Below are 13915 nucleotides of genomic sequence, written 5' to 3' on the forward strand. Positions count from 1 at the left end.
GCATGGACGTGAGTCACCAAGTAATCACACAATTATTTGAAGTGGTACTTCTTCTTATTAAAATAATTGTATCTGTTTGTTGGTCAAACCCTTAGCTCTGGATCAATGTATTGGATCAAACTCCTAATACTCAGCAACTTATGTTCTGGTACTTTGGGCCAGTCAATTCAATTAATATGCTCCCACTATGTATGATTAAAAGTCCTCTGCAGACACTGAATGTACTTACTGCCTAGAGCTGACATTTTTAAATATGATATGGGTATTCTTTTGTTTTCTGATTCCATTTATAGATATGATACATGTTTTGATTGTTGAATACCTTAAAACTTGCATACTCATAAAAAAGAGATGATTTTGTATTCTCCACTGGAGGGGAGCTCTCCACAGACAGAATCTACACAGTGTTGAGTGAAAAATCCATCTGGGGGCTGCTCAATTCTGCATTAAAGTGACATGTCCAGCATCTGAAAGGATGGTGGCAATTACTTGCTACCTATATTCTTCTTTTTTCTCCATCTTAGTTAAACAACTATTTTTATTATGCCTTTTGTTGTCGTGCCTTTTCATCGTCAGAGCCAAAAAGAAACCTATATTATATCTCTCTTCCCTCACCCCACTAAAGGACATCTGGTTTCTTGAATTTGAAATGATTTGTGTTTACTTACTGAAATAGAAGACATTGGAAAAGTGACCTTATCACACACCAAGACCTCTCTGTTTAGTTTTAAATTTTCTGTTACCAGTATGCATATATACAATACAAGAAGATGACATCCATAATATTGTCACTGCATTCTGCCTTAAGTATAGAAAGTAAGACAGCATTGTAATAAACAACATTTTACATCCTTTTAGCTCAGAAACTTGACCAGTCATTTTTGAACTTTATTAGGACCTTTTCCTGGTGGAGTACAAGAAAGATAACTCTATGTGCATCAAATGAGTGGATTATGACTCTTCAAAAGTTAAAGTTCATCTCTGCAATTAAATCAAGTCTGACAAAAACAGCAGCTTTGGGAAAAGGTCATGCATGAGTGCTGAGAGGCTACAATCCAAAGCATCTGAGATAAACAGCAAATGAACTGACTAAGGGCTTGTAAATCTAGTCTTTCTTGTATATTTGCTGACAAAGTCAGGGTGTTATGGCAAGGAATTTTTAAAATAAATTTGGAAAAGGAGCTAAATTACACAGCATGTTATTTGCATTGCAGACTATTGGTGGAAATCTTGTTTGTCAATGCCAAGAGTTCTATTATATTTTTCTTTCTACTTTAAAAAAAATTTTTTCCAAATGTTAATGAATGTGGAAATGGATCTTAATGTATTCAGTAGCACAAAGAACAGGTTTTACAGAAGACAGCAACTTAAATGAGAAAAGATCAAATGTAAGATTGTATTTTAAATAGATGTGCAAGTTAAAAACCAGGACACAGTTGGGGCATTTAAAAACCTTGTATATTAAATCAAACTACAATAATTGTCTTCAACAATACAGGATCAAAAATTAATTTTTTTAAATGTAATTAATTTTCATTTTATAATTAGGATTTTCATTACGCATTAAAGTACTTGCAGCAGAATTTCAGGGGAAAACAAAGGAACACATTTCTCAACTTTCTAAAATGAAGAATCCTTCAAAAGATTTATGAGGTCAGGTAAAAAGGTAATAATGTGCACAAGAACTAATAGGAGAGGGTTCTGGGGAAACTAACATGCAAAACTGCTGAAGAACATACAACCTCATTTTCACCCAGTGTTTTGCAGGAGATAAACCATTATACAGGATAATATCTAGAATATAAATAATGAAGAATAAATTTTGCATACTGATGATAGTGTGTGGGTATAATAATGAACAAAAGAATCTAGAATCCTGTAAAAAGGCAATATAAAACCCCCTGCCTCCATGTTTAATTTTAGAACTAATCTGCACCAATAAGGTTAAAAAGGAAATCAGCAGCACCTGAGATAAATGTTGTTTGGTTTTTCCCTTGCCACATTTATATCACCTAAACATTACGAAAAGTTAAACTTGTTCATTGTGTGGAATAGTATGAATTTTTGCCACTGTGGCCAACAGATAAAAGATGTTTTGTGGTATGAGTTCAGCAGCTCTGCTGGAATACATTATTGGACTGACATTTCATTACCTGTCAGCTGACTAAACATTTCAGTTTTTATAGCACTTTTTCATTACCATTTATTTTGTCTTTGAGTAATGTGTCCCAACACATTGAAACATGCTCAAACAAACTCTTTATATTTTATAGAGATTTATTTTGCTCTCAAAGTACAATGCTCTGTGGTGAACTTGCTCTTCTCATACTTTCTACAGTTTGTAGCTAAAAATAGACTAATTCTTAATATTACTATCAGATTTTGTTAATGTTGTCTAACATTATTCAATCTTCTCTCAGCTACTTGCATGGTTCAAGAGAAGATGGGTGACCATTCAAGCTCTGACCAGAATCTATTTTAAAATAGTTTAAGAAAAAAAAAAACAACTCAGTGATTAAAATAAGAGAAGTAATAGACAAAGAAGAGAAATAGGTATCCCTTTTGTCTCTCCTCCCCAACATCCCCCTAAGTGCAGTAATGAATTGGACTTGTTGAGCATAAATGGGGACTATGGATGTTTCGTGCAGCTTTTATTTTCACTCCTTTTTTTGATCGCTTTTCTTGATTTCTTAACAAGGGATAAATACCAAAAGATAAAACCTTAAGCAGCTATTGTCTTCCTTTGACTGGAACATCTAAATGGCTGGTATAAATTGTGCCAAAGAAACAGATTTCTGACAGGTCCTAGAAAAGTAATTCAGAGGTTATTCTTTCTGTAATTTTACATTTCATTTAGTATTTTCAGGACTTAATTTTTTCAATTAAAAAGAAATCCAATAAAAAAATCCAATAAAATTTCTAATATTATATCAATACAACTAAAAAAACTCCTCATTTTCTAATGAGTATTAAACCCAATTGTATAATTTTTAATGTAGTTTTGTAATTATATCCTGGTAAAAAGTATATTTCTTAAAACTTCCAAATCTTTCCAGCATGAGACATTTTCATTTAAAGCATAAGCTTTAAAACAACAGCTATGTCATGCAACTTGAAATTAGAAATAGATTACTTTTAGATTCATCTTGACAATCATTCCAAGAGAATCAAGGTCTCCCTGTGAAGCAAAGAAGGAACAGCACGTCACAGAATCACAGAATGGCTTGGATTGGAAGACACCTTAAAGATCATCTAGTTCCAAGCACCCTGAATGTATTTCTTCAATATTACAGTCCATCAGCTAGGGCTGTTTAACAGACTGGGAGAAGCCAAAATTAGGGCTCTAATACAAAACAATGTTTACAGCTTGCCTTTGCTAATAAATAAAAGGCCAAGTGCTCAGCTATAAAATTGAAAGGTGTAATTCTATGAACCTTGTCTCACAGCCATGTTGGAAGCTGAGCTCTGTTAGGCATGACACATGGTTTGCCAAACCATGTGGAAGAAGGAATTGCAGGGCAGGGAGCTGTAACTGCTCACTGTTTCTTGTACTTCAAAATGTTCTTTTGAGAAACTTATATGCCTGGAATATTTATCACTGATGCTTCTAGTTGGGAAACACAAAACATTCAGAGAGGCTTTGATGTTTTTACATAATTTGCCATTGTATTTGGTGCTTCAGGACCAGATGAATTCTATAGAAATTGATTCAATTCAACAAGTTTATAATAACATAATTTTCTGAAATTATTTGGACACATCTAATTTGCATTAGATGCAGGACAGAGTCTTCAAGAAAATTTTTAGCATTGATGAAGTGAGGTTGAAATAAGTCTGTCTAATTACAAAGATAGATCTACTTAGAGGAGAATGGGCAAATAAGATTGTCAAAAAGTATTTGTACAGAATTTTTTTCTAGCAGAGAGAGTTAAAAGCCATTTTATGTGTCAGAAAGGAAAGGAAAACCTGCTGTATAAAGAACTAAATTAAGGTTTCTTGCTGAAGGAGTTCTAACCTTGCCTACAGTTGCACACTAATTTTCACTGTAATATCTATGCTGTATTGTCCCTATTTCATATTTGCTCCCTAATTATTTATTTTGACAGAGGTAAGAGCTTAAACAAGAGGAAGCAATGGTCTGTAAAATTACAAAATGAAGTTTTATTAATTTTAAGTGATAATGAACATAATTTATCAGAAATACTTGTGTGAAATCCTTAAATTAAAGTGCCATCTGCAAGACATTGCTTGAGCCATATATTAAATATTATCCATAACACAGTCATTGTGTTATGGACCTTCTCAATAATATTACCTGTGATTCTTTGACTGTAATGAAGTCCTAGTCAGAAGATACAGCAATATAATTTAGATTACTTTCTACATCAGGACTGTCCAGAGCTATCCCTTAACCTAAATTTCAGCCAGAAATGCTATGGAGAAATTAATACATAAATGAAGTAGTTCTCTTGTACACTGTAGTGTTGAGCCAAAAATAATTTCAGTCCACAAAACCACCAATAAGCCAGGTCCAATATGCTGTGAAACACAAGATTTAAACTTCTACTTACCAACTTCACCATTATGAAGGCTGCATAATAGCTGTATTTTGTAATACAGTGAGTAAGGTGGGTGAGGTCTGGTTCTCTTTCTTGACTTTTTTTGAGAAAAACAAGATGTTCAATAATATTTACTGTGAGTGATGGTCCAAAATTACACAGTCTCCAGACAGGTGCACTATCTTCTTTTAGTTTTCTCTGCCTTTTCCTTCCTTGCTTCTGTCCTTACATAAAGGAAGTATTTCCATTCTATCTATAGTTCGAACAAAAGAAAGATGAGGAAATTGATGAAAAAATGGGTGTTGGAAAACTCATTTCCTTTGAAACTCAATACAACTCAGACTCACTAGAGCTGTTCTAAAAACCTTTATCCATATCTCTTAGGCTCAAAATAATCTAGAATGAAGTATTCAAATTCTATTTAAAGCCCTTTAGATTTATGGGCCCAACACCCTTGTTTGCTGAAGAAAAACAAAAGTAAAAAATAGCAAAAAAAGAAAAAAGTAACACTTTCATTGCAGTGATACATTCAGCAACATCACTATGTAAGAGAAAAACAAGGCAGCATTGTTAACTATCACTTTCATAAGAATTACACTCAGAAATACTTTTTTAAACTAATACTCATAGATATTTATGACATTTCCTTTTTAGCCAATGAAATATGTGTCAAACCAGTAAACATGGTGATTTTTGATATTATCAGTCAATAACATGGAACAATTGTTTTGAGAATATAAAATTCTCTGGTTCAGAATAATATTGCAGTCATATTTCTATAGATTGGATTATCAGGTTAAATAAATAAACATTCACTCTTGGAGTATTTGACTGATAGTTCCTTTCATTCTAGACACTTTCATTTTTTATAAAAAAATGCAGTTAATGCAGTAATGCATTTTTCTAAAAAATGCATTACTGCATGCAACTGGGTATTGGAAAAGACATGGCTAATGGGGCTGAAGAAATCAGAGGATATTCAGATGAATTTTATTTGTCTGGGTGTGTTAGTTTCTGCACTGAATCTAGTTGATAAAATCAGACCTTCACATCCCCTTATTCTACCAGAGTTATTATGTTTTAGCTACTATTGGCTACTATGATATAATATTGGGCTAATGACACTTGAGTTAATTAGGCATCATTTGTCTTTCTTGGCGTGCTATTTTCAAAGAAATATAAACATTTTCCTTTAAACTTATCAGTAAATGAATGGCAGCCATTCAGTCACATGAGTAGTTGGCAAAGATTCTATGTTGTACAGCTAGAAATAGAAAATGTTTTTCCTCTCTTCATTCAGAGCATTACATACTCTGATTAGTGGTTAAATAGCACTGGTTTTCCTTTCCCTAAGTGGCCTTGGAAAGCAGAGCCTGTAATTTAGTAACAGCTGCAAGAAATTAGCTGAAAACAATCTACTACAGACATAGACAATTCATACTATAAAACAAACAAATACAAGCACTTCACACAATCAGAAACCTCATCCTTCAAATTTATCCAAACTGCTTATTCAGGTGGTTTTCATGTTGTTCTCTTGGGTGATGAAAAGTGTGAAGACTGTGGCCAGAAAAAAAGAAAAGATTATCCATTTTTATAATACATATAAACCCATTATACTTTTTTTGGAGGGAGGGGGAGGCTAACTTAAGAAATTCTTCTTGCAATTATATGTAAAATTATTATTATACTATTCTTTGGCATTTTATCAAATTATTTCAGTTCATAGACTCCTACTTAAGTAATAAATGATGTTTTTATTCCTCTCTGATCTTGTTCATTTTTCAGTTAAATTTTGTCTGGAGAGATTACTGTGGTACAAACTGGTTAAGAGATATTCTTCATTATTCAATTTTTAAGAAAACTTGAAGCCCATGGAGTTGATAAAAAATTTTCCCACAGGTAAACTGTAAAAAACTTTGATCAAAAGGACCAGATTTGCAGAAATATATTTATTTGGTTCAAAATTTCTCACATCATTACTTTTATATAGGATTTTACTTAAAAAAAAAGTAAAATTTTATATTAAAAATATTTAAATAACAAATTCTTGTATTTCTATAGATTCATTAATTTTATGATTTGGATTTATTTTCTTCTATGAGATTTTCTTTTTGGCAGGGTTTTTTGGCATTTAGTTTTGCTTTTTCAAGAAGGTTTCATGTTTTGAGGGTTTAATTGGTGCTTTAAAAGGAAGAAGAACTGAAAAAATTTCATAATTATTAAATGAATGCGAAGAAGATACAATGCTTAAAACAGCAAAAAAAATATTTTGGGTTATTTTTTACAAATTTTTTTCAACATATATAACTGCATCTAAGATGATGGATTTGCCCAAATATTATCAATGTTCCATTTAAAATTACTAGATCTAAAACAGTAAAAATCTTTCCCTTTTAAAAATAAAACAGAAGACTGGTCTTAGTGAAGTTATTTCAGTTTCAATTAATTTTCTAGCAGCAATTAATTCCCATGGAAAAATGAGAGACTTCAGTCTCACAGGAAGAAAGAACAATCTTAAATACTTGGATAAATTTCTGATTTCTACACCTGACATTTGTTTCACCTTATGGTTTATTTGGATTAAAAAAAAAAAAATTGTGTATCTTGGATTTTTCCATAAGAAAGAAACACTGATGTTCTAACTTCTGTGCTAGGCAGAACTGATTAAAAAAGCAGTTATTTAAACATACATTAGCAATTTCTTGCACAAAGAAGGTATTTTTTGTCTTTCACTGCAGTAGTTTCTTGTGGTGAAAGACTTACAAACCATGTAAAAAATTTGAAATTATGTTATATACTTCATTTAAGATCTAAATGTGTATGCATGCAAATGTGAGACACATCTAAATTCCCATCATACTCAAGAGACTTCTAGCCAGTATATACACTGGATTCTAGAGAATTAGAAGAAGAAAAAAAATTCTGACCAGAGTAAATCTCTATGAGGGGCTTCTGTTCAGCTGCCCACTTACAGGAATCTAAAGCCTTGTGTAGCATGTGACATGGAGAAAAATGGAGACAAGGAAGGGGTACCCAGGAGCCTCTCAGATGGGTCCAAATAGCTGTGAGCAAGTTAATCAGATACAAAATTCCCAAAATTCTAGAGTCATCAAATATAAACATTGAAATAGCATGGCTATTCATAAGAATTCCTTCCATAAGAATGTCTCAGAGAGACAGACCACAGATTTCTCTCAAATGTAAGCAAAGAAAAGGGATAGAAATGTTTAAATGTTGCTTTTCTTTTTTTCATTTTTGTCTTTATGTGCTGCCTTGTTTTACTTCATTCTTTATTGTGGCATGGAATTTTAATTGTACTTTCATTAATTTGAAAGCATAAAAGCCTCAAGAAAAATGTACATGGCATAATGCTGAGAGTGTAAATACTCTAAATACTCTGTTTCTGGACAAGTTTGTAAGCATCCAGGAATGGAAGCAAAAGGGGGGAAAAAAGTGTTCAGTGTTGTTTCTAACATAGTATCTGACTGATTTTCTTTGGATGTGAGGGGTGACTAGATGCTTTATATTCTGGTAAAATAATCTTGTGTAATTTCAGATCCTCAGAGCAGGAACTCACAAACTGTTGTATACCTCCCTGTGTTACAACGTGAATTCAAAACACTTAAGAGTTTATTTTTCTTAGCAAAATGACCAAATTTCAGTATTATGAACAGAAAAAATAAACCCACTTCTTCCTATGCCACCCCTGACCATCTGGTAGTTTTTATGTCTCATCCAGAGACATAACCCACAGTTTCTGGAAGCATAATCATAAACACATTTCTCTTTGATTAGAGTGTATTTTGTTTTTATTGATGGCAGCTTGTTTATTGACTGTACCAATGAAATCTTATTTTCCAATAGATTTTTTTTTTTACCACTGAGGTTGGTATTGCTTGATTGGATGACCTTCAGCAGCAGAAATTCATCTGGCATATTGTTACTAAATTAATCATTATGTTTGCTAAATAAATTGTTCAAGTAAATGAAGATCAGTACAAAATCCAATGGAGGATAATTTTTTAATAATTTGGTACTTTCTTATGCTTTTTTTATAAGCTTTTAAATTAAAAAGGCACTGTTTAGTTCGTAATTTTACCAGTCAAAATCTGATGGTCAAGCTGTTGTAATTGCATGTTTTACCTAACCCAGTTCCTTTAGCTTTTATGGTATGTATGTAAAATGGGTGTAAAATTATGTTTTTGGATTAAAAGCTTGATTTTTGTATGGATAAGTGTTTAAGTGTTTGTAATCATCTTACAAACACTTAAACACTTAATCTTCGTGGATGTTTAAAATGGCCAAGGTGAGATTTCTCTCCATCAATGTCCATCAATGCCGCAGTATTTAATTTATAAAGGAAGACTAAATATAAGTTTTTAAAGTGCAGTCAAAACATTGATCTGTTGCAATCAGATTATTTTCATTATTTTCATTGTCTATGTAATTTTAAACTTTCTGAAGAATGAATGAAATTTTTGCTTTTTCTATTCTTTCTTCCAACTCTTTTTTCAACTGCATTCTAATTTTTCATGATACTTTAAAAACTGCTTTTTACACATGAATATATATATATATATATATATATATATATATATATATATATATATAACTATTAGAGATCCCTCTTACTATGCTTTCTGTTGCAGCACATACTAATACTCTGCAGTAAGTGGATTTATCTCCAGCAGTCCTGAACCTGTTCTCATATTGTTTAATAAACAAATCTGGATTCACAAATCTGGATTGAGTAAGTCCTTATTTGAATGCAATCAGACCCATCATATTAGATTTAAAAAATGCACTATTTGTGCATCTGTTCTCATTATAATTCTAAATTTTCTATAATCAGCAACTAAACCCAGCCACAGCCAGCCCCTCCGATCTCTGAGGAACAGCTGGAACACAAGAGGGGTTATTTTCTGCTAAATTCGTATACCATCAATTGATTTCTGTACTTTTTTCTCTTTTTTAAATATGTGATAAAAAGGGAGTATCCACTTTTTATTTATTTTCTTCAAACCATTCACAATTTAATGGACCTCCATCTTATCTTCCACAGATTGTTTCTTTTTAAACTCTGACATACTTTCTCCACAATTCCAGTTTGTAGGTAAGTAATTTCATGCTTCTGATCATAATTTTCATCCTTCTCAGAACTTTATCTAAACCTAGGGGTATTTTTTTTTTCCCCTAAACGTGCTAATAACACATTTTATTCAGCATGGAGTAAACATCCATTACTATATCAGTGTTTTTGTCTTTGTTTATTTTCATTCTATACTCCTTCACTCTCATTTTTGACAAAATATTTCCCTAGTTAGAATTATTTTAAGATGATTTTTGAGAATGTTAATCCCTAATTCAAAGACCATCATTCTGTCTCTTCAGTTAGGGTGATAGTTACATGTGTATTTCACTCTAAATTTATGAGCACTGAATTATTGAAATTTTTTATCACTGAATACAAGTTCCTTATGCAATATTTTGCATTCACCCCTATTTTTCACTTTGAAAAGTGTTTCTCAACTGTAATATTTGGCAGCTCATAATTCACTCTCTTATATAAATGCAGTGAATACCATAAATTACTGAATAGACCCTTCAGGACCCCTAGAGTTTCCTCTTAGCAATGAAGAATACAAATATTCTTTTTTTTTTTTCTTTATTTTGTTAACATTTTTTATCTCTAAACATATGTAATGATCCATGGAAGAACTTTCATTGGTTTTGTTGTCTTTATGAACTTTTCTGAAGGGTCATGTTTTTATTATTTTCTGCCTTCTTTCCCTGTTTAGTTCTGTTCCCATTTTATATTTTTCCCTTTCTATGCTACTTTCTTGCTGAGTTTTATTTTACTTTCCAGCCCAGTTTGCATACTTTCTGAATATTTCCTATGTGTCTTTTAACTTTTTGCAGCCTTTATGATGTTTCTTCGAAAAATCCTTTCTTTCATGTTTAAAGCTATATATCTCTTTTTCATTATTTTCTATATTATCTAATTTATTTTATTATTTTTCCTCAAACTTTTGATAAATATATTTTTTTTCTTCTTTTTGAAATCCATACATATTCAAATCCTAGAATCAAAAAATGCTTCAAGATGGAAAGGACCCTAAGTTCAAACACAATACAATACATGTCGGTTCATGAAATCTGTAAAACCCTCTCTTCTTCTTCTATCAATTATCACCAAATGCTTTCTGCTTCATACTCCATAATTTTTATTGGAATCTCTGTTCTTATGTCTATTACATGAATTTTAAAAGAGTCTTCTTAAGGTTCCTACTGAACAAAATATACATTTGTGCCTTAGAAATTACTATAAATTTCTTTCTGATAATTGTCCTATATATTGAAATCACCATGGGAAGTTAATATATTTTCCTTATAAAATCCACTCATTAAGCTTTTCTCCCTGCTGCAAACAGAAGTGAGTACGACTAGCAATCTGGAAATATCTTTCTTGCAATGAAATTTGCTTTGTGGCAGTAATTTTTGGATTTAGGCACTTTCTATGATCTATCACTCAGAATATTTCATTTTTATCCCTTTATTTTAAGACCTGTGTCAGTTTTCCACAATTTTTCAATAGATATTCCACATACATTGATGCATATTACACCAGAAAATTACACACAGAAGTGACACTGTAAATTCAGTCTCCAATGTAGATTTGAGAGGAGCTAGCTTTGCCAAAATCAACTATATTCTGGCTGTGATGGTAATTGCAATATAACCCTCTGTCTACCTAGAACTATGAGTTTTCCACCATTTTTTTCTGTTCTGAGTAGGGGCAGTGAAGGAATGGCTGGGTGGCCATCTGGCAGTTGGCTAAGATCTCCACACCATAGCAGTCACGGCTTCATTATTGAGTTTGCTGAAGACAAGAGGAGAAAAATAAGGAAATAAAATCACTTTCTTTAGGACTAACAGAGATTTTATTACTTAATTTAGCCAGCAAAACAGCATACTTTTCTACAGTACTTCTTCAGTACTTCCTTAAACTAGTTGAGTTTTACTTTCATTTGACAATGTTACTATGGTGAAAGAAAAGAATCCTGAGTTGTAAGGTCATAAAGAACATGGAAGAACCCAGCTGAATAATAGGAAGCTGAATTGTAGAATTTTACTGCAGATCTGATATTGTGCTGTGAAACTGGATCTGCAGCTTTGAGTTTCTGATTTCAGGCATGAAGTATAAATCTCCTCTTTATCTCTATATTGGACTTCTTCACCTTCAACAATTCATGAATCATGTTAATAATTTTAAATTGAAATCTTAAAAAAAATACCATCTATTTCTGACATATTTATGTTTATCTCTACTGTCCATACATTACAATAATTATTTTCCATTCTTCTGTTGTGTGTGTCAGTTTTTTGCTGAATTTTTGTACTAAATTTGCTATAAAATATTCATACAAATAAGCATTTTCTTACAAACTATGATTCAGACACTTGTTTGGGGCAAAGGATGAAGCAATCACATTTGGTCACTACTATTCATTTGGAAGCAATGAACCCTATGGTTCATTGCTATATTCTTCACCAAGTAGGTACCAAAGTGCTCTACACAGCAGAGAAGGATCATTCAATCTTTTTTTACTGGTATTGTTTATTATGCCCATTTATAAAGAGACTGGAGGAAGCTGCACATACACATTCATTTACATTTGTATCTCAGGTTTGCTTTCACACTCATTTCCTTTGGCAAATAATTTAATTTAATTTTTTTTTTTTTTTTCAGTTTAGAATTAGTGATGCTTTCCCCCTAATCCCTCCCCCCCCACTAGTTTTTTTCTCATTTTTAAGACATTATCTTTGATAAATGGTCTAATCTGACAGTATATTTGCATGGCTAGTCTTACCTTGCACATTATATGTGTGATAATACTTGGGAATGTATTGCATAATTAGGGTAACCCTCCTTTTGTTTTCCTTTTGGTTTCCTTTCTGTTCATTTATTTAGGGTTTGTATACAACTTCTCACTATAAGATGGGATGCAATGGATGAAGCAGAAGAATACATTAAAACCATAATTTATTCACTAAATGTATTATGAAATATGATGACTCTACTATTTCTATGACCCTTTCACATCTCTCTCATGTATTTTTTTACCTCAAATTACATTCTTCCTTAGATCACTCAAGCTCTACAAAATAAGATTATTTGTCTGAATACCAGATATGCCATGAGACTTTAATAGATAATGAAGCACTTGAAAATTAATTATGTGTCCCACATAGGTGAAAAATAATAGTGTTATGAGGTGATAAATAGCATTCATTACCATCGTTTAATCCAAAACTTTGACTACTATGAAAAAAATGAAGAGCCCATGAACTCACATCTATTGTTAATCTCAACTTCCTTAGATGGCTTAAAAACTAAGTGCATTAGCTCTTTCATTGTATCTCTAAATTTCGTGTTCTGTTTCCTATGTCAGTCTTTAAAGTCCATTTTTACCTCCTTCTGTTTGTGTCTAATCAAAGCAGGACAATACTTACTGTGGCAATATTGTCAGTAAACACCCATCTCTCCATGAGAGCTCTTCTGCTAGTGCCTAACCCTCAGAATATATTTCCTCTTGGCTTCTGAATTGGAAGAACATGAATAATCAAGCAGCTGGCTCTTGTTGAAATGAAAGGTTTGGAGCAAGCTGTGTTGTAATGTCACATTGTGCTGCTGCCCTTGTGCTGTGGAGTTACCCACAGCTATATGCATGTCTGCAACACTGCAAGGGGAATGGGCACAAAAGGACTGACCTTTCTGTTTAAAACAGAAGCAAAAATACATTAATTCGTATTCTTCTGATTCAATTTAAGCCTGGGGATTCATTTGCTATGAGTTGTTTCTAAATGTTATTATTGTACAGAAGGAAATAAGAAAACCCAACCAGCAAAACACGTAAAGAAAATGCATAATTTTTGAAAATGCAAAGTATAGCTTTTGCTTGCTCACATTGCATAAAACAGTACAATTTTAAAAATGCTGAGACTTGAATGAATAGAAGCAACCTAAATTAACATTTCTAGATCTGCTAGTGAGGAAAAAAAATTAATATTTAAAGTGATTAGTAGATTTACAAAATTTCATTAATATAATAAATTGTGCGATTCTTTTGCTTTTGAATAAATATGTTTTAGCCAGTTTTGATAGTTGAATTAGTGACTTTGGAGAATGTGTTTTGATTATACACTACTTATACATTATACAGAAAGTGAGCTCAGTGTTAGATGTGAGCTAAAAGGATATAGTGTCAGATAGCTCAGTGTTAGATGTGAGATTCTACAGGAGGCACAGGGCTGAATCATGCTGCAGCACATATTCATGCACATAGCAGGAA

Source organism: Serinus canaria, chromosome 1 (assembly GCF_022539315.1).
Source record: "Serinus canaria isolate serCan28SL12 chromosome 1, serCan2020, whole genome shotgun sequence".
Classification (NCBI taxonomy): Eukaryota; Metazoa; Chordata; class Aves; order Passeriformes; family Fringillidae; genus Serinus; species Serinus canaria.